A 19,953-nucleotide genomic window follows, 5' to 3' on the forward strand; every position below is an offset into this window, starting at 1 on the left:
AGGGGCCTGCACCGAAAAGGCAAAAAATTGCCTTGGATTCTTTTTACAAACCCATCTGGAGAATCTAAGGCTGTACCCAAGTTTGTTAAATGCAGTTTGAGCAAGAAGACCCTCTCAAGAAGAACAAGCAAGAAATATTCCTGTGGTACATCTAGTATGTTGTACCACTTGAAGACCTACCATAGGATTAGCTTGAAAAGGGCACAGAAGGAGAGACATTAGAACTGCACCATTTGTTCCTGGGGAGAGAGTGCCATCTGAAGTGGAGAGACATCATCCACAAATTGCACCAGAGTTAAGGTGTGTTGCACATATTGCCTTGACTGTAGCACTACACGGACAGCTGGTGAGCAGTCTGTCAATGCTATCCTAGACACAACAAGGCAACATATTTGCTATTTTTAAAAATCATTTATCCCAGTTTTTGCACTGTTTTTGAATTTCTGATTACAATGTTTTACCGCGCTCGTAAAAAGTTAGAAAATCAAACATAAAAATGAAAAATACAGTTCCACAAAAAAGGAAGAAAAAAAGGTTCTTGCAGGAACTGCCTTATGGTTTAAAAAAAGATTAACTGTGTCTGTATCGGTGAGTGAGAGGGTGTGTTAGTAACAGTATAGGTGAGCGAGTGGATATGTGAGTGACTGTATGAGTAAGTGAGTGAGTGAGTGCTTGTATGAGTGAGTGAGAGGGTACATGAGAAGCTTTATGGGTAAGTTAATGCCAGTGTGAGTGGCTGTTTGGTTGAGTGAGTGAATGGTTCTGTGAGTGGCCATGTGGGGGAGCAAATGATTGTGTGAGTTGCTGTATGGGTGAGTTAGTGCCTGTGTGAGTGGCTGTATGGGTTAGTGAATAGTTATTTGAGTAGCTCTATAGGTGAGTGAGTGTCTGTGTGAGTGGCTGTTTGGGTGAGTGAGTGAGTGGGTGTTTGGGTGAGTGAGAGGGTGTGTGATTATCTGTGTGAGAGAGAGGGTATATTAGTGACTGAATTGGTGAGTGAGTGGGTGTGTGAGAAGCTGTATGGGTGAGTGAGTGATGTGTGAATGGCTCTATCAGAAAATGATAGGGTGTGTAAGTGGAGTATGGGTGACCGAATGGATATGTCAGTGGCTATATGGGTGAATGAGTGAGTATGCGAGTAACTGTACAGGTGAGTGAGTGGCTGTATGAGTAACTGTGGAGATGAGTGGGTATGTGAGGAGTTGTATGAGTGAGTAGATACGTGAGAGGGTGTATGGGTGAGTACATGTTTTGATTGAGAGGGTGTATGAGTAAATGTATAGGTGAGAGAGTGGGTATGTGAGTGGCTGTATGAATAAGAGAGTCTATGAGTGCTTAAATAAATGAGTCGGAGGGTACATGAGTAGCTGTATGGGTGAATTAGAACCTATGTCAGTGGCTGAGTGAGTAGGTGTGTGAGTGGCCATATGGGAGAATGAGGATTGTGGGAGTGGCTGTATGGATGAGTAAATGATTGTGTGAGTGGCTGCATGGGTGAGTGAGTGCCTCTGTGAGTGGCTGTATGAGTGAGTGAGTGCCTATGTGAGTGCTTGTAAGGATGAGTGAGTGGCTGTGTGAGTGGCCACATGGGAGAGTGAGAAGTTGTGGGAGTAGTTGTATGGGTGTGTGACTAGGTATGTGAGTGACTGCATATGTGGTTAAGTGGCTGTGTTAGTGCCTGTATGTGTGAGTGAGTGAGCGTGTGAGGATCTGTATGGGTGAGTGAGTAGATATATAAGTGGCTCTATCAGTGAGTGACAGGGTGTGTAAGTGGAGTATGGGTGAGTAAATGGATGTGTCAGTGACTGTGTGAGTGAGTATATCAGTGGAGTGTGGGTGACTGAGTGTGTGTGTTAGTGACTGTATGGGTGAGTGAGTGGGTATGTGAATAACTATATAGGTGACTGAGTGGCTAGATGATTAATTGTACGGGTCAGTGAGTGGGTGTGTCAGTGGCTGATTATGTGAGAAAGTGGGTAGGGGCACTTGTTTGAAATTTATTGATTTATATAGACCTGATCCGAGATCCACAATATGTTAAAATAATATATACAGATTTCCAATCCCATAGTATTACAATATATCATGAAATTCTTTCTAAGCAAAAATGATTATTGTTCTTATCTTATATATCTCTAAAATAGCGGGAGTAACACTTTACACAAGTTAAAAACTGTGTAACATACAAAGAGAGTGGGTTCATAAGTGGCTGTATGAGTGAGTGGGTATGTGATCAGCCATGCAGGAGAGTGAGTGGTTATGTGGGTGGTTGTTAAGGTGATGGAATGTTTGTGTGAGTAGCTGTATGGGTGAGGGAGTGAGTATGTCACTGGCTATAAGGGTGAGTGATTGCATGTGTGAGTGGCTGTATGAGTGAGTATCTATGTGAGTGGCTGTATGGGTGAATGAAGGGTAGTATGAAAGGCTGCATGGGTGAGTTAGTGGCTGTGTATGTGGCTGTATGGGTCTGTGAGTGGAGATGTGAGTGGCTGAATTGGTCAGTGAGTGGCTGTGTGACTGACTGCATTGGTGAGTGAGTGGGGGTGTCAGTGGGTGTATGGGTGAATTAATGGGTGTGAGGCTAAATGTATATGTGAGTGAGTGGGTGCATGAGGGGCTGTATCAGTGGGTGAAAGGGTGCATGAATGGAGTTTTAGTAAGTGAATGGGTGTGTCAGTGGCTGCTTGGGTGTGAGCTACTCTATAAGGGAAATAGTAGGTGTGTGAGAGGCTGTATGGGTAAGGGACTGGCTGCATATGTGCCTGCATGAATAAGTACCTGAATGATTGAGTTGTTGTGTGACTGGCTGTAAATCTGCTCTATTACACTGAAGGTTTTAATTACAAAATAGGCAAAACAAACTAATAGGAAGCTATGGCAAGAGCACTTTTCATTTAAAAAACACTCTCCGTGGATATGTATAACAAAAAATTCTGTGGTAGATAAAGTGTTTTAAGACATCTAACGATGTTCAAGTACAGCTGCTCCTAAAAAAGAAAAAGAACATAAAGATATGTTAGTATTTAATCTTCAAAATTACACAAACATTACAATACACATTGCTTATACTGTAACACTGTATTACAATGTAGTAAAAATATAATTTTCCCTTTTTTACTGTTCTCATCTGTCATACTTCTTTACCATAAATGGTGGTCTGTATAAAGCATCATTCTCGACCAGTAGGGAAAAAACAATCAATGGATTGTAAAAAACAAAAACAAAGCTGCACAGTAGATCACTACAAATAAGTGACACTCTGCATTGCACTCACTACAATTCATTAATCAGTTGCTTCGTTAAAAATATTTCCTATATTATTATATGTCGTACAATATTACAAATAAATGTAAAGCATGCTTCAGTTTTGGTGGACAAATGATGTTAAAAATTCTTATGATCTATATAGACAAAATCCCATACTGTTTTTTTTTTTGCACAAATAGTACATCGAAGTTTGAGTGATAAAACAAAAGGGGTCATTATTCAGTTACAAAGGCAATTTTTACTTTCAACTTAAGGCTGCTGCAATTGTATTATGTCCATTCAGTTTTAGACTTTAATTAGACAGTGCATTATTTAGATGTTGTATTATACTCCTTTGTGGAAGATAAAAGGACTGTTGAATTTTGAAGAAGTTTTCAAAGACTTTACCCCCAACAGGCCGAATAATGTCTAAAAGACTGATGAACCAGGTAGAAGAAACATCACATACCACTTTTTCATCCACAATTCCTCCTTAGAACTTTGATTGAAGAAGGAAAAGAGAAGAGTTTGGTGGTTTGAAAGGAAGTTTTGCTTTGAATTTAAGGTTTATATTACAGTCCGTCCATCCAGTTTCACTCTTTAAATAGACATCGTAGCGTCCAGAGGTTGTATTAATTCCTTCTGAAAGATGATAGCTGAAGTAGTAAATGTTCTTCCCAAAATTTATATTTGAACAGCTTTGACGTTTGTAATTTGAGTTTCCGCCTGGAACCATCTGCTTTGCATTGTTGTAGCATTACTATAAGGTATTTTCCAGTTCTTGTAAGGATTAATGTGGAAATAACATCTGATTTGCAGTTTGGGAAGGTCATATTTTGGTTAGCTTGTCAAAAGGCACAGTTTTGGAATTTAGTAATGTTACATAGAGAAAACGCACATAATATATTTGAGTGGTAGATAAATGATCACAATCTTCACAGTCATGGTTCCATGTGTAACTAAGTCTGAATAAATCATTAATATTTACTTCTTCATCTAAAACTCCAAACATAACCATAATAAATTCTTGTGCATCTTGTTGACAGTTCAGAGTGAACATGACTAATCTACTAAATATATCTAAAAGATCTCAAATACCTGAAGCAGAATGTATCACCGTTCTGTCAGTTAGTAAATGTTGGTGCAAGTGATATATTGTAGAACACAATCTCTTTTTCTGGGTTTTATTGAATTATATTGACTAGATGTGGTAAATGAAACAGTACATTAAGAACAACATTTGCATTGCAGTTGACACCTGAACTGTTTTCTAACTGGTAACCTACAATAGCTCCATCATTTTCTAGTTTTCTTTACTTAACAGTTTCTAGATTGTCCTCAGGGTTTCCTTTCCAAAATACATCAAAAAGAAACCAGACAATGTTGTAACTTGTGACAATCCTACATATGACCTTCCTTCTTTAAATACAATACTTCTAATATTAACAAAAGCTGCATCTATGCTTAAACCTTGTGATTTATGGACAGTTAGAGCATACCCTATAGAGAGTAGGAACTGTTGGTGCTGCACATATAAGTCTTTCACTAGCTAAAAATGTTCAACACAACTGCCAATCGGCTTTCCGCCATCAATCTGATCAAATTTTATGGCCAAGTATTCAACCTCATTTCCATTTGGAAAATTATTCAAATCAAATACTTCACCCAATTACCCAACAGTTTTTGCTCATGCGTAAATGCTTTTCTAATCCTGCAGTTTTGGATACAGACTTCTCCAAAACATCCAATTTGGTTTGTACTTTACTTATGAGTAGTATTGTGACTCCCTGATGTTCCATTTTATCAATAGCTGTAATTTCCAAACTATCATCGTTTTCCAGTTGTAGTAATTGTTCATTAAAGCTGGAGTACTCCCGAAGTGTTGGCATTAAATATAGACTTCTGCTTTTCTATGAAATGATACATTAGTCCAGCTGCTGTAATATTATATGGAAATAGTTTCTTTATAAGGCGAGTTTCCAAAGCGCCTTTTTCCACTTTTGCCAGTACTCTTATTCTAATGCCCTTCAGTATATCTGCATAATCCATATCAGATGCTTGGCGCATATTTTTTCACTAGTTCCTTGTATTCAAAGTGTAACCAAATATTTAGATTGCCAATACTCCTCAGAGAAGTTCTTGTTTCATTATGTACAGGTGTTATGAAACCAGGTTGTCCTTTTATGGGGGTGAATTGCAGTATGTCACCAAATGCAATTATATGCTTTCCTCCAAAGAACGCATCGTAGTTTGTTCTTAAAATTTGCTGCACTCTTAAGTGTATGAAAGCAAGCATTAAGTTGTGTAACATGCTTACCTCATCAATGATAAAAAGCTTCAGTTTCTTCAATACTCTTCATACCTTATGGAAAGCTTCACCAGATAATTTCTGGTATTCCAGTTTATTGTCATGTTCAACAGGTAGCATTAGTAGGCGATGTAAAGTAATACCTTAATGTTATTTGTAGCTAATCCTTATGGTGCAGTTACTACACTTGACATATTTGATTCTGTAGTCTTCTGTAGATAACCAGTGAGAACTTTTCTCAGGAAGCTTTTTCCAGTGCCAGCTTCACCACTGATGTGTAGTAATACTGGTTTGTACGAAGAACAATCACACTATTTCCTCTTGTACATTTTTTTGTTCAGTTGTTCTACTAAGTGTTTGAAATCCACAGTTTCCTCTCTTGCTTGCTGCATTGTAGTCTCCACCTCATTCATAGCTGTAGATGCTTCTTTTTGAGTAATTGGTTCTCCAAGAGGATCCTGACTCGCTGGTGCAGAACATTGGCTGTTTTGTGAACTCTCCTCGGCTATCTCAGCAGTGATGGTTTCTTCCTGTTCAATCTCATCTTTCAACATTTGCAATTAGGTTGGAAAGACTGAACACTCAATGCTGTTGAAAGAGTCTTTGTAACAGTCCGAGGGGGATATGTACAATAGAAGTGGAGGAGTGAGATATTAGCCGTCACGGCTTAACGTCTCACTTTGCCACTTCTGAAACGCAAGGCTGTAGCATATTTACAACAATATGGTGCAGCCTTGCGTTTCCCCCTGCGATGGCGCTACACTTAGCAGTGTGCTGCACAAGGCACAAAACATGGAAAAAGCAAAAATGAGGAGAAAGAATGCATTTCTCCTTGTTTAGCCAACATAAGACCAGGTTTTACCTGGACTTAATTTTGGCTCTGCCTCCTATGTATGCTGCCCTTGTACATAGGGGGCAGCATCAAAATCAATGGGTGTTGTGGTGGAACGCCCACCGCAACACCCACTGCCCACCTCTTTCACGTTAACCATAGCTTGAAAGGGGGCCATATTTACAAGGCAGAGGTAAGCCACTTTAAGTGGCTTAACGCTGCCTTGTAAATAAGGCTAAGCCCCTATCGCCACCATAATGTTGATAAAAGTGACATTGTGGTGGTGATAGGGGCTTGTACATATGCCCCAGGGTGTCCAAGTAAATCTGATTCAGCACGCCATGGCTTAAACAACTGAAAAAGTGCCTGGTAGTTACTTAGATTCTCTTTATGGTCTCACCCAACAACAGTCATATCCAAGTACTTCATATTTTCCTTAATCTATATTTTCAGTTTGATTACTTCTATAAGTATAGTGCTGGAATACTTCATAGAGGCATATTTTGAAGATGAGGACTCCTTCTTGGGTAGTATGTATCCAACATGTTAGTTTTAAGAATGTCTCTACTTTCTGGATCAAATTCTGCAAGGTACTGTATTTCTGGGAAATATTTTAATACTCTATTTTGACAGCTTGCAAGGCCTAGATTTACCCACACAATTCTTCTTGGCTTGGAGAACAAACTAGCCGAGCTCAACCTGTCCGAGCATTCATAGGATTCTTTTTGTCTGTGGGAAAGCATTTTCAAACTGAAACTATACAATTTTTTCCAAGACTCTTTCATGCAGAAATATCCTCCCACATCTCTTTTATCTATATCTTGTCTCACTTTGTTTTATATATAAAGTCCCATAGTGAGTAACAGGGATGGAGTTGTAGAGCCACATCTTCAGAATCACAGGGTTGTACTCATTGATATACTTGGGAGTGTCTGCTCTTCTAGGGTTAATATTATTTTTTGGTGATTACCATTTCAGGGTATGTCTGACTGCCGACAAAACGCTGTTGACTCTTCCTTCTGAGATGGCAGGCCGTGGGAATCCAAAATGACATCTTGTTTCCTTTGCATCTGCATTTTTGATGACAGTACTTTCCACATCTATAGGTTTGAAACCGTAGAACTTATTGTCTCAAGCTCTTGTCTGAACCATCTTTTGGGATGGCGCATGTTACATACTGTTGTATGAAGGACAAGACAGACTCATTGTCTTTTCTAAATTTCGGGGCATCTTTTACCCATAACAGCATTTGAATATGTGGAACACCTCTAGCTTTGTACTCTTTGTGCCAAAAGAAATCAGTTACTTGGTCAAGAGAAGGATAATTTTGTTGCAGATGAAAGACATCATTGCTTGAAACCTGTGATTAAAATATCTGCAATCGTTTGCAGGGTGCAGCGAGCAAAGTTCTCCTGGTGTCTTCAGATTGGTGTCTTTTATGTTTGAGTTTGCTTCTCACAAGAATTGAAACAGGCCATCTCATGCATACTCAGCACTACTGAGTATTCAAAACCAAGTTGGTGCTCCAAGGTTTCTTAACATGCATTTCAGCTCACCATGACAACAAAGCCATTATTAATTGGTACCACGTTGGCACTCCATGAAATTAATCAAGTTGTATTCCATGTTTTAATATTTTCTTTGAACTTTGTCAACGAATTCCCTCGCTGTGATATTTTGCAGATTCACGCCTGTCTTGAGAATGTGGTTTACTGCATATGATAGGCCTGACAAGTCACTCTGAAATAGTAGCTGAAATATATAGGGAATACACTGGTGAAATCTAGGATCTTCTGAATTTAGTCTAGATGAAATGTACTCGGCTGCTGGTATTTGAATAGGCCGGTCATCATATCTACCACATACTCCAGTAAGAAACAGATGTGGAAAACAAAGAGCTTCTAAACCTTTCTCCCACACACTCAAGGGAGCTCCTTCTGCTTTTTTTCATTTGAAAGAGATCAATAGCATCACCAATAATCTCTTTAGAATGCAGAGGATGAATACTGTAGTGTTCATAAATTTCTTCAGCTCTCGATCCATCCACCTTTTCAATCTGACCTCTTGATGTTGATGTGTCATCCTCCATATGTGCTTTATTTTTAAAAAAACATCTACATCTTTATAATAAATATTATTTAGTTCTAGATATACTGTTGCTTTTTTTACTTTACTAACATCCACAAATTCTTGACATATTTTTTTGTTTTGAGTAGGGACACCACTGACTAGAATAATAAGTCCTTCTTCTATATCTCTCCACCCCTATAGTGTCAATATTCTGCTTGAAACATAATGGCAAGTACACAACTCTACCTTTAAGACCTTTCTGTAACTCTGTTGGAGGTAACTTCTCTGTCTTTGGCTCCATATGAACTATAGCTTGGAATGGATGTATATACTGCAATAGAATTAATTAAAACACAATTAAATCTTGTGGTTCTTGAGGGATTGGAACTAATTGTAATTTATTGGGACTGATCTAGCTGGCTTTTTATTGTCCTCAAATGTATTATAACAGTACTTATATATAATTTGTCGTGTGAAACAATCAAATCGTTCCTCTCCAAACAAGCTGTAAATTCTTACCACATATCTCTGTTGTCTTCTTCAGTTTTCGAAGACACAACAACATAATGAGGTTGAGTTTTGTAGTTAGTGCATCGACAACATATACAAACACATTCTGGTTTCTCCAAACACACTGCATTAATCTTTCTAAACTCTTCTTGAAAGTTATCAACAGTAATACCTGTGTCTTCTTCTGCTACACCTGCAGATAACAAGTCCTTATCTTCCCTACACTCCTCTTCAGGACCAAGAAACGAAACTGAACATCATCACAAACCTTTCGTACCTCTGCTTCTGTACAATGCAAAAGAGCTCTATTCATTTCTCTTAAACATAGGGCAGGAGTTTAAACATAGTGAGGCCCCCTAACTAGTTTTCACATTTCAGAGCGGTGAACAGCTAACATTCTAAAGTGATGAAAAGAATATTTGATAGATTTGCTAGTGAATGACCTTGTAAATTAGTACACTTTCTACATTTGCATAGATCTAATCCTTGAAAAATCCCAACTTTCTGTTTAAGACTTTTGCAGAGAAACTGACGTATGAAAGCAAGCTCTCAGTATATCGATTGATTCCTGCAGAACACAACAACCACTGCTACAGTTCCATTTATATACAGGGGCCTGTCTATGCCTTCCCTGTACCTCTTCAGCTATGACCTCCTGTGCATTTCTAGGTACCATCACCTCTTTTGGAATTGGAGAACCGTCTTTCATCTCATAACATCGTCCAGAAAGGTCAACTGAATATGCTAATGTGTTTTTAAAGAAGCAGATTTCTTCATTAAAGAAAGGTTCAGTACTAGAGATATGTACCCATTCACAGCTGAAAACTTTCCAAAAGTTAATTCTATTCACAAATCTTTTCTTTTGTCTTTTTCCCCTCATACTCAACACTATTTTATCCACTGTCTTTAGTCTGTTTAGAATCAACATAAATAGCTTCCTTTTGAGAGTAAAGGCCTTATCGACTACAACCTCAACACTTTTCTTTTGTCGGACTGCTTCTCTCCTTTTAAACTTCATCAGATTGGTTATTAGAGTCTGAATTACTCTGCTACTAAACATTCTAACTCTAATTTCCTTAAACTGCTTCTGCTTTCTGCTTGAACTCTGAGCTTTTTTGTAATTATGCTTAGTTTGGCTATTATAGATTTTTTCCTCCTTGTAGTTGATCTCAAACTTTGTTTTTTATTTACTTGAGTTCACAGATTTGTCAAGTGTCCACATACTATTTTAAGAAATGACTTTGTTCTCTTACCAGAAGAACTTTTCTCTTTCACCACTTTTTTTGCATTTTTCTCCTTTTGTTTCTCAGTTGTGGCTAGATAGTATCCTTGTCTCTGTTTCTTTCTTTTCTTGCTTTTATATGGTAGTCTAACTGTCTGTAGTTAACTAGAACCTGATGTCTGAAAAGGAAATAAGATAAGTACATTTACATTTTTACTATCTACAATCACATTACATATTTTAAGCAGTTAACTACCAACCTAAATGGTTCTCATACTATAATATAGGCAACATTACTCTGTTAATTTTTGTATTTATGTCTCTATCTTTCTATGTAACACTGTATGCATTACTTTGTCACTGGGTATACTACCATATCCATTACTCAGTTCCTAAGCATTTATCCATGTTTAAACGACTACCTGTCTGGAAGGGAAACTAGGTTCTGTCAACATTAGCCTACATAGGTGAGTGAGTGTAGGAGCCTGCCTCTAGCAGTGCCATGAGATGTTTAAGTAACTGTATTGGTGTATGCCTGTCTGTTTTAGTAACTGTTTGTTTTTCTAAATGTGTATGTAAGTGGCTGAACGAATACCTCAATCTCTGTGTTAGGAACTAGAGAGGTATGTAGGTGTGTCTGCAGGTACCTTTGATACTGCTGCATACCTAAGAAGTTTCTGAGTATGTGAGTGAATAATTAAGTCTCTGTGACACTATGTGTCTGGGTGAGAAAGAGTGTCTATACTTTTCTGAACATGTATGTGAGTAGTAGTATGCATGATATACTCTATGTAGTGCTTGCAATAGAGGTGAGCAACTGCATGAGTAACTTACTAAAAGTCGGAAGGACATTTCTCAATCTTTTAACCACAAATCACTGTGCTTTATGGCATACCTACAGCGTATGCCAGAGGTGAGTTATGTATACTAAAATGTGGATTCAAGACTTGCCAAATGGCTTTTACATGCTAAGTGAAGCTGGCAGTGCGAGTGCACAGACAGGATCTGCACTAGTAGGCCTGACCCATGTTTAAAGAACTATTTGTCTGGATAGATGACAAGGTTGTATAACTACTTGCCTGCATATCGCAGTGTGAGTAGGAGTGCACCTATAGCAGCGTCATCAGATGTATAAGTAAATGTGCCAGTATGTTACTGTCTGTTTTAGTACCTCAGTGGCTCTCAAAATGTGTATGTGAGTGGCCTGATGAATACCTCAGTACCTGTGTTAGGGAAAAGAGAAGTATATAGGTGTCTGTGCAACTGCCTTTGATACTGGTGCATACAAAGCAGTTTCTGATAATGTGAGGGAATGTATAAGTCTCTATGTCACTCTGTGAAAGGGTGAGAAAGAGATTCTATGCTTTGGAAACATGTATGCCAGTTGCTTTATGGGTGGCATACTCTGTGTACTACTTGGCATAGGGGCTTGCAAGTACATGAGTAACTTATTGAACTCCAAAGCACATATCTCATCTTTTAAGCACAAAGCACCATGCTTTATGGCATAGCTACAGCCTATCTCAGGGATGAGTTATATCTAGTAAAACGTGGGTTTGAGATTTGACAAATAGCTGTTACATACCAAGTGAAGCTGGCAGTGAGAGTGCACAGCCAGGGTCTGTACTAGTAGACCAAACCCATGTTTAAACACTGCATGTTTAATTATGCCTAGCACTCTCACACTGCAGATGTGACTCAGTACTAGTTTAAAGAGGATATCTTACATCTGAGCACTAACAAACCTGCCCTATAATTCACCAACACATTCCCTTAAGGGTATCTAATACATAGCTGTAGAATTTCATAGGTTGCTACAGCGCATGGTTTTTTCCTTTCAATTCTGAGTCTTGTAATCCTCTTTTAAAATGGAATAAATAGGACCACAAGTCCCAGAATTCAAATAAAAACATTCTTTGTAAGCATCACATCATGTATACATATGTAAAACTTTGCATATCTTCTAATACATTGTTAAGTTTAAACCTTTGTAAGCAGTTTCTTTCGAGCAATTCAAGCATGCAGTAATACAGCATATGCACAATATACAGTTGCAGTGCAACGCATTGTGAATCAACTTCTCACACACCTAGTCTGCACCACAAAGATACTGTTACATACTCACACACTCAGAAAGCGACTTACTCACCTATTAAAAATTTTATAAGACCACTCACAATACCACTGATAGATCATCTCACGACGTTTTTTTAATATATTTCGTAGTCACTTTTACCAACCTGACATACACATATACCTTTTCAATCAATTTGTTTTCTCAAAATTCAATGCAATGGACATACCTGAAAATTGAGTTTGTTGATGAAATAGTTTTATTTGCACTTATTAGATGGATTAAATATTCTCAGGAAAAATGAAAACCAAGCATAAGAATGGCACACCACTCCCATACAAAGCAACCATAAAAAGCAACCTTTTCAACTTTTCACTCTCTGATACTGTAAAAGGCAGGAAATAGAAACATATCTTTCATTTTTTAGTTTTGTAACTTCACTTTTGAATGGTTACCGTATGTTAACCCTTTCACTCACTTTTATAAAGAATCTGAATATGGTAGGGTATATTTCCATATTCATGACTTAGGGCCTCATTACGATGTCGGTCGGAATGCTTTCCAACCGACTCCTTGTCAGAATCGGTTCCGACCGACTCGGGTTCGGAGCTTCCGACCGACCGATTATGATGTTTCCAAACACCGCTCGTCGAACTCCCATTGACTTCAATGGGAGCCTGGGTCTGACTGACAACACAGGCTCCCATTGAAAAATGGTGTGGTTGTGGAAAACCTGGCACCCTGCCGCAGGCACTGCGATATTCGTTAATACATTGCAAATTCGCAAAACAAAAGCAAACATTAAATAGCCAACAGCACATTCAAAATTCATAACTATATAATTGAGTCTGAGCATCACACTAGATACATCACTATCTAAACAACTCTATAAAAACATGTATGAGTCTCTGAGTGTGTCTGTGAGTGTATGTATAAGAGTTTGAGTGCGTTTGTCAGTGGGTGCATAACTGTCTCAGAAGCTCTGTCAGAGGGTATGTGAAAGTTTGACTGGGTGTATGAGAGCGTGTGTGAGTGTCTGACTGAGTGTGTGAGTGGGTATATTTGTTTCTGGGTGAGTCTGTCAGTGGGTGCATGAGTCTCTGAGTGGGTACATCAGTGTCTTAGTGGGTGTTTGAATAGCTGTGTGAGTGTCTGAGTAGGTGTGTGAGTGTCTGAGTGGGTCTGTAAGTGGGAGTATGAGTGCTTGAGTAGGTCTGTGAGTGAGTTCATGAGTGTCTGAGTGCATCTCTGACTGGGAGTGCCAGTCTCAGAGTGGGTTTGTGATTGAGTGTATGAGTCTCTGATTGGGTCTGTGAGTGGATGAGTGGGTCTATGAGTGGGTGTGTGAGTCTCTGATTGGGTCTGTGAGTGCATGAGTCTCTCAGTGGGTTTTTGAGTGACTGCATAAGTCTCTCAATTGGTCTGTGAGTATCTGAGTGGGTCTGTGAGTGGGTGTATGAATCTCTGAGTGATTCTGTCAGTGGGAGCATCAGTGTTTATTAGTGGGTGTATTAGTGGGTGTATGAGCGTCTGAGTGGGTCTATAAATGAGCTCAGGAGTGTCTGAGTGCATTGAATCTGTGAGTTGGGAGGGTTAGTCTCAGAGTGGGTCTGTGAGTGGGTGTGTGAGTGTTTGAGTGGGTCTGTGAGAAGGTGCAGGAGTGTCTAAGTGCATCTATGAGTGGGAGCATCAGTCTCAGAGTGGGTCTGTGAGTGGGTATGTGAGTGGGTCTGTGAGTGGGTGCATGAGTGTCTCAGTAGATCTGTCAGTGTCTGCATAAGTGTCTGAGTAGGTCTGTGAGTGTATGCATTAGTGTTTTAGTGGGTCTGTCAGCGGGTGCATCAGTCTGTGAGTGGGTCTGTCACTGGGTACATGATTGTCTGACTAGGTCTGTGAGTGGGTGCATGAGTGTTTGTGTGGGTCTTTGTTGTGAGTTCAGGAGTGTCTGAGTACATTTGATCTGTGAATTGTGAGTGCCAGACTCAGAGTGGCTCTGTGAGTGGGAGTGTAAGTGTATAATTGGGTCTCTGAGAAGGTACATGTGTGTCTGAGTGAATCTGTGAGTAGGAGCATCATTCTCAGAGTTTGTTTGTGAGTGGGTGTGTGTCAGAGTAGGTCTGTGAATGGGTGCATGAGTGTCTCAGTAGGTCTGTAAGTGGGTGCTTATTATCTGAGTAGGTCTGTGAGTGTATGCATTAGTGTTTTAGTGGGTCTGTCAGTGGGTGTATCAGTCTGTGACTGGGTCTGTCACTGGGTACATGATTGTCTGACTAGGTCTGTGAGTGGGTGCACGAGTGTTTTAGTAGGTCTGTGAGTGGGTTTATGAATGTCTGAGTTGGTCTGTGACTAGGTGCGTGAGTAGGCGGGCCTGTGAGGGAGTGCTTTAGAATATCAATGGGTCTATGAGTGAGTGTGAGAGTATCTGTATGGCTCTGTGAGTGCATGAGTCTCGTAGTGAGTCTGTGAGTGCATGAGTCTCTCAGTGTGTTTGTGAGTGACTGCATAAGTCTCTCAGTGGGTCTGTGAGTATCTGAGTGGGTCTGTGAGTGGCTGCATGAGTGTCTGAGAGGGTCTGTGAGTGGGTGTATGAATCTCCAAGTGATTCTGTCAGTGGGAGCATCCATGCCTGTCAGTGGGTGTATAAGTGTGTGAGTGGGTCTATGAGTGAGTTCAGGAGTGTTTGAGTGCATTTGATCTGTGAGTTGGGAGCATCAGTCTCAGAGTGTGTCTATGAGCAGGTGTGCAAGTGTATAAGTGGGTCTGTGAGAAGTTACATGAGTGTCTGAGTGCATCTGTGAGTGGGAGCATAATTCTCAGAGTGTGTCTGTGAGCAGGTGTGTAAGAGGGTCTGTGAGTGTGTACATGAGTGTCTCAGTGGGTCTGTCAGTGGGTGCATAAGTGTCTGAGTAGGTCTGTGAGTGTATGCCAGTATGCCATAGTGTTTTAGTGGGTCTGTGAGTGGGTGCATCAGTCTGTGAGTGTGTCTGTCACTGGGCACATGATTGTCTGACTAGGTCTGTGAGTGGGTGCATGACTGTTTGAGTGGGTCCATGAGTGGGTATATGAATGTCTGAGTGGGTCTGTGACTGGGTGTGGGAGTGAGTGGGCCTGTGATTGAGTGCATCAGAATATCAATGGTCTATGAGTGAGTATGTGAGTGTCTGTATGGGTCTGTGAGGACATGAGTCTCTGAGTGAGTCTGTGAGTGAGCACATGAATCTCTGAGTATGCCTGTGAGTGGGTATGTGAGTGTCTGAGTGGGTCTCTGAGTAGGTGCATGAATATCTAAGTAGATCTGTGAGTGGGTGCATGAGTGCCTGAATGGGTCTCTAAGTGGGTGCTTGAGTGTCTGAGTAGGTCTCTCTGGGGCCGGTTCACAAAATTAATCTGAGACAAAATCCTAACTTTACGACTTTTAGTATTCACAAAAGGAATTTAGGAGTAGTAAAGTTAGGATTTTGTCTTAAGTTTGTCTTAAGTTTTGGTCTTAGGACAAAATCCTAACTTAAGTTTAGCTTAAGTTTAACTTAAGTTAGGATTTTTTCTTAAGACCAAAACTACACCTACGTTGTGAATTAGCCCCTATCGTAGATATACAAATTTGAATTTCCGTACATTTCTCAACAACTACTAAATGGATTGACACCAAACAGCTAAAAGAGTGATCTGCATAACTAAATCTACATTTCAGCCAAATTTGGTGTAATTCCGTCCAGTGGTTCGGGCTGCAGATGTATTCAAAGGTCCTACAGGAATAACATGGGAAACACACTTTTTCCGACCCTCCCTTTTTCTAGGCCCCGGATCGCCTTGAAACTTTCCATGCACAACAAGAATCACCGGCACACTTTTTGGAATATTTCGTGAAGATTCGTCATACAACAAAACAGGGATGTAATCACAAGAGTATACATTTTCATATTTATTTAAACGATTTGCAAAAACATGTTTGTGCGAATCCTTTGAATAAATAAATAAAAAAAGATAGTCTCTTGTGGGTGTGTCCCTGTTTTGTTGCTGCGAGGCTTTTCAAGAACTGTTTTGGATTGATTTTGGCGGTGGCTCTGCGACGCAGCTGCTCCATGAGATTAAAGGATAGGCTGAGCGCAGTTCCAGAAGTACAGACCTTACAAAGCTTGCAGATTTATTTATTTTAAAAACATGTCCTCAGTGATGTCATCACTGTGATGTAATTTGTGAGGTTATAAGCCATGCATGGCAGTCGTGCAAGTTATAGTTAGCTCAATAAATTATAACTTGGGAATTTCAGTATTTCTTTGTTTTTTAAATGGACAGGAGAGGCCCTGAGCCCAACCCCCACAAGCACCTATCCCTCCAGTGGAGACTTAACCTACATTACTTTGTTTATTTTTTTTTTTTTAATGTCAAGGTTCATCCCCATAGTACTGCACTCCATTGTATGCAGGAGGGTTGTACTGAACTGTGGTAGTATGGGGGTGATGTTTGAGCAGTAGCTCCCACAGGCATACTGCAGGACCTCACAGTAAAGGCACTGCTGGGTTCTGTGGGAGTAAAGATGTTTTGTGGGTTTCTGTTAATTTAGGCCTCAGAGAGGTGTCTGTTTACCCCCTGCCCCCTTGAAGTGCCAGGGGGTCCCTATCCTGCCTTCTTATATATTACTATAAAAAATATTTAGGACATGAGATCTCTAATGGCAACTGCAACATATTCATTCAAGTTGCAGAAAACCAATCCGATCGCTTGGTAATGTGGGACCTGTCCCGGATCTGGCTCCGTGGTATCGAAACAGCTGAGTGGGGAGAAGACTTCTTCAGTGAATCAGAGGGCCGTATTTGTTTTTAGTTTACAGTACTGCAGGACTCTCATGGGATCTACCTTCCCGAGATACCTAACCTTTTACCTCTTTCAAGACCACCTCTTTAAAAACAAATTACTTGAAACAGCTGAATGGATTTGTACCAAATCGCAAAAAGCATGCTTTCTTAGTTAAGTTTTATCTTCTTGCCAAATCTGGTGTAATTCCAATCAGCTGCTTCATTCTGTACTGGAAAGCAAAGTTTCCCATGGGAATAAAAATGGGAAATCAATGTTTGGGGATGCTCCCGCCACCTTTTTCTTGCCCCCCCCCCTTGATGTACAAGTGTGATACTTTTCAGTAAGGCACTAAGGTGGATGAATGTATTTTGTAAAGTTTCATTCAGATTTGTCAAACAGCTCCAAAGTTATTTTTAAAACAAAAAAAACCTCTCGACCACATTGTAATATCTATCTATCTATCTATCTATCTATCTATCTATCTATCTATCTATCTATCTATCTATCTATCTATCTATCTATCTATCTATCTATCTATCTATCTATCTATCTATCTATCTATCTATCTATCTATCTATCTATCTATCTATCTATCTATCTATCTATCTATCTATCTATCTATCTATCTATTTGTCTAACTTTCCATCTGTCCGTCTGCCCATCAATCTATCTAGAGATTTGCTTACAACTTCACTGCTGTTTGCTGAATTTGGCAGACATTGAGCTTTTTCAGCTCTTAATATTTTTTTGCTGTTTCATCAGGTGGGGGGCACAGTTAAAAGGGGCTGTCAAAAGGTGTTCATATATTAATACCTGTGATAATGTTTCAAAAATCTGCATGATATGTAACAAACATTTAGCATTTCTGTTGGTATGTCTAGTTTTATGCAGCTCAGCCAAAGGGTGGGATATTTCAAATGGGGGGGGGCTTCAAAAATTGTTGATTTGCTTATCATTTTGGTGCCTTACCACAGACCAGCACAAAATGTGGTAAACCCTTATCATGTTTAGCTTACTCTTGATATATGAAGTGAGATGGTGGGGGGCATAGGGGTAGGGGGGGGAGGCACTGTGTTTTTATCTTGGAACGTAAATGGTATGCGCTGCCCCAGGAGACAGAGATTGATTTTTAAGTATCTGGAATTATCCCGAGCCCAGGTCTTCCTATTACAGGAGACTCATCTGTCCCTCGAGGAGAGTAACTCTATATTTTCAAAGATTAGTAGGATTAAATGCTTTTGCGCTTCCCATCAGTCGTCTCACATAAGTCAGTCAGTCAGTCAAAATTACTTTATTCGGCTCATATCAAGAACCATAAAAGTGCAAGTTATCACAATAAATACAATATATATTACAGTTAAAATAAGCATGTGCACATGATTTTAAAACACTACATTAAAATAAGACAAGGTCGAGTTTGCTCATAATTCACAGTTAATTTTAAACAAGACTAAGACCACATGATTTTTTTCCTTAATCTCATCGCAATGGTCAAAAAATTTGCAATGTTAAAAATCTCCCAGGTAGTGCTTAGCAGCTGGAGATACAAAAGAGCAGGTTTGACTTGTCTGAATCCCTTATTCTTGATAAGAGGGATGATGAATTTTCTGCGGAGAGGGGACAAATGTTTGCAAAAGAAAATAAGGTGAACAGTGTCCTTAAGAGAGAATCTGTCACATGAACAGATCTCTAAGTCCCTGTCCTTCATCCATCCTGCGGTATCAGTGAACAAAAGATGGTATTTGTTCAGACTAAACCTTGTCAATAAAAAGCGATGATTCATGTTATTCACTATGGTCAAGTAAGGTTCTATGCTGCATGTAGTTATTAATAGCTGATGGGCCTTTACTGTAGGTTTTGTTAACTCCTTTTCTTCTCTGGCTAGAGTGGTTCTGAGCTTATGTATATCTTTTACCCATTTGCGATCTCCCTTTGATAAATTATTGGGATTATCGAATATGTCTGGGCGGCCTATTTCGTCACTTAGGTTCTTAACATAACGCAGCCATGGAATAGCCTTTCCGAACTCAAGCGATAAACAGTCTGTTATAATTTCGCGATTTAGTTCAAGTTCCGGATTTAGCCAGATTGATATCCATTTTAATAGGGGGGCTAAAGCTATCCGATCAGTTAAGTAACCAACCCCACATTCTTGATGTACAATATAACCAGAGGTTGCCTGGGGGAGCGATAGAATGGTTTTTAAGAACTTGTCCTCTACCACCTGAAGTTCCTTCACATTTTTAAAACCCCACAGGTCCGCACCATACATAGCTATGGAGGTACATTTGGCTGCATAAATGTTCAGTATGGCTTGCATGGGTTTCACCCCCAGTTTGCGGGCGAAGTCCAGAACACCTATAATGGATCTAGCAAAGGCATTACGTTTTGCAGCTAATTGAGGGGCCCAAGATGACTTATCATCAAAAATAACCCCCAAATATGGGAAGCTTATGATTCTAGATAAAACGTGGCCCTCACATAGCATGGTCTTAATTTTCTTGGGTTTACAACCTACAGTCATGACGTGCGATTTAGAGAAGTTCACGCTTAAATCAAGTCTTTTCATGAAGTCAGCAAATGTATCTAGGAGACTTTGAAGCCCTACTGCTGTGCGTGCTAACAATGCAGCATCGTCTGCATATAATAATGCAGGAATTTGATACTTCCCAGCCTTAGGGATATCCTTACAAGACTCTGTTAAGGCAGTGGCAAGGTCATTAATATAAAGTGTAAAAAGGAGGGGAGCTAAAATACAGCCCTGCCTGACACCATTGGAGATTCCAATCTTGCCAGTGCAGTTACCCAATCGGTCGTATCTGACAATGGCAGAGAGATCTCTATGAAGATCTGCTAAAAAATAGACAAGATTTTCGTCTACTCCCTGCTTGAGG

At 39.7% G+C, this 19,953-nt stretch overlaps 1 protein-coding gene across 1 annotated transcript in view; it reads right to left on the minus strand.

Moving 5' to 3' along the window:
- LOC146866807 (scavenger receptor cysteine-rich domain-containing protein DMBT1-like) overlaps positions 1–19,953 on the minus strand; it is a 731,947-nt gene that overhangs the window by 75,174 nt on the left and 636,820 nt on the right. The window lies entirely within an intron of this gene.

This window comes from Triturus cristatus, chromosome 1_2 (assembly GCF_964204655.1).
Source record: "Triturus cristatus chromosome 1_2, aTriCri1.1, whole genome shotgun sequence".
NCBI lineage: Eukaryota > Metazoa > Chordata > Amphibia > Caudata > Salamandridae > Triturus > Triturus cristatus.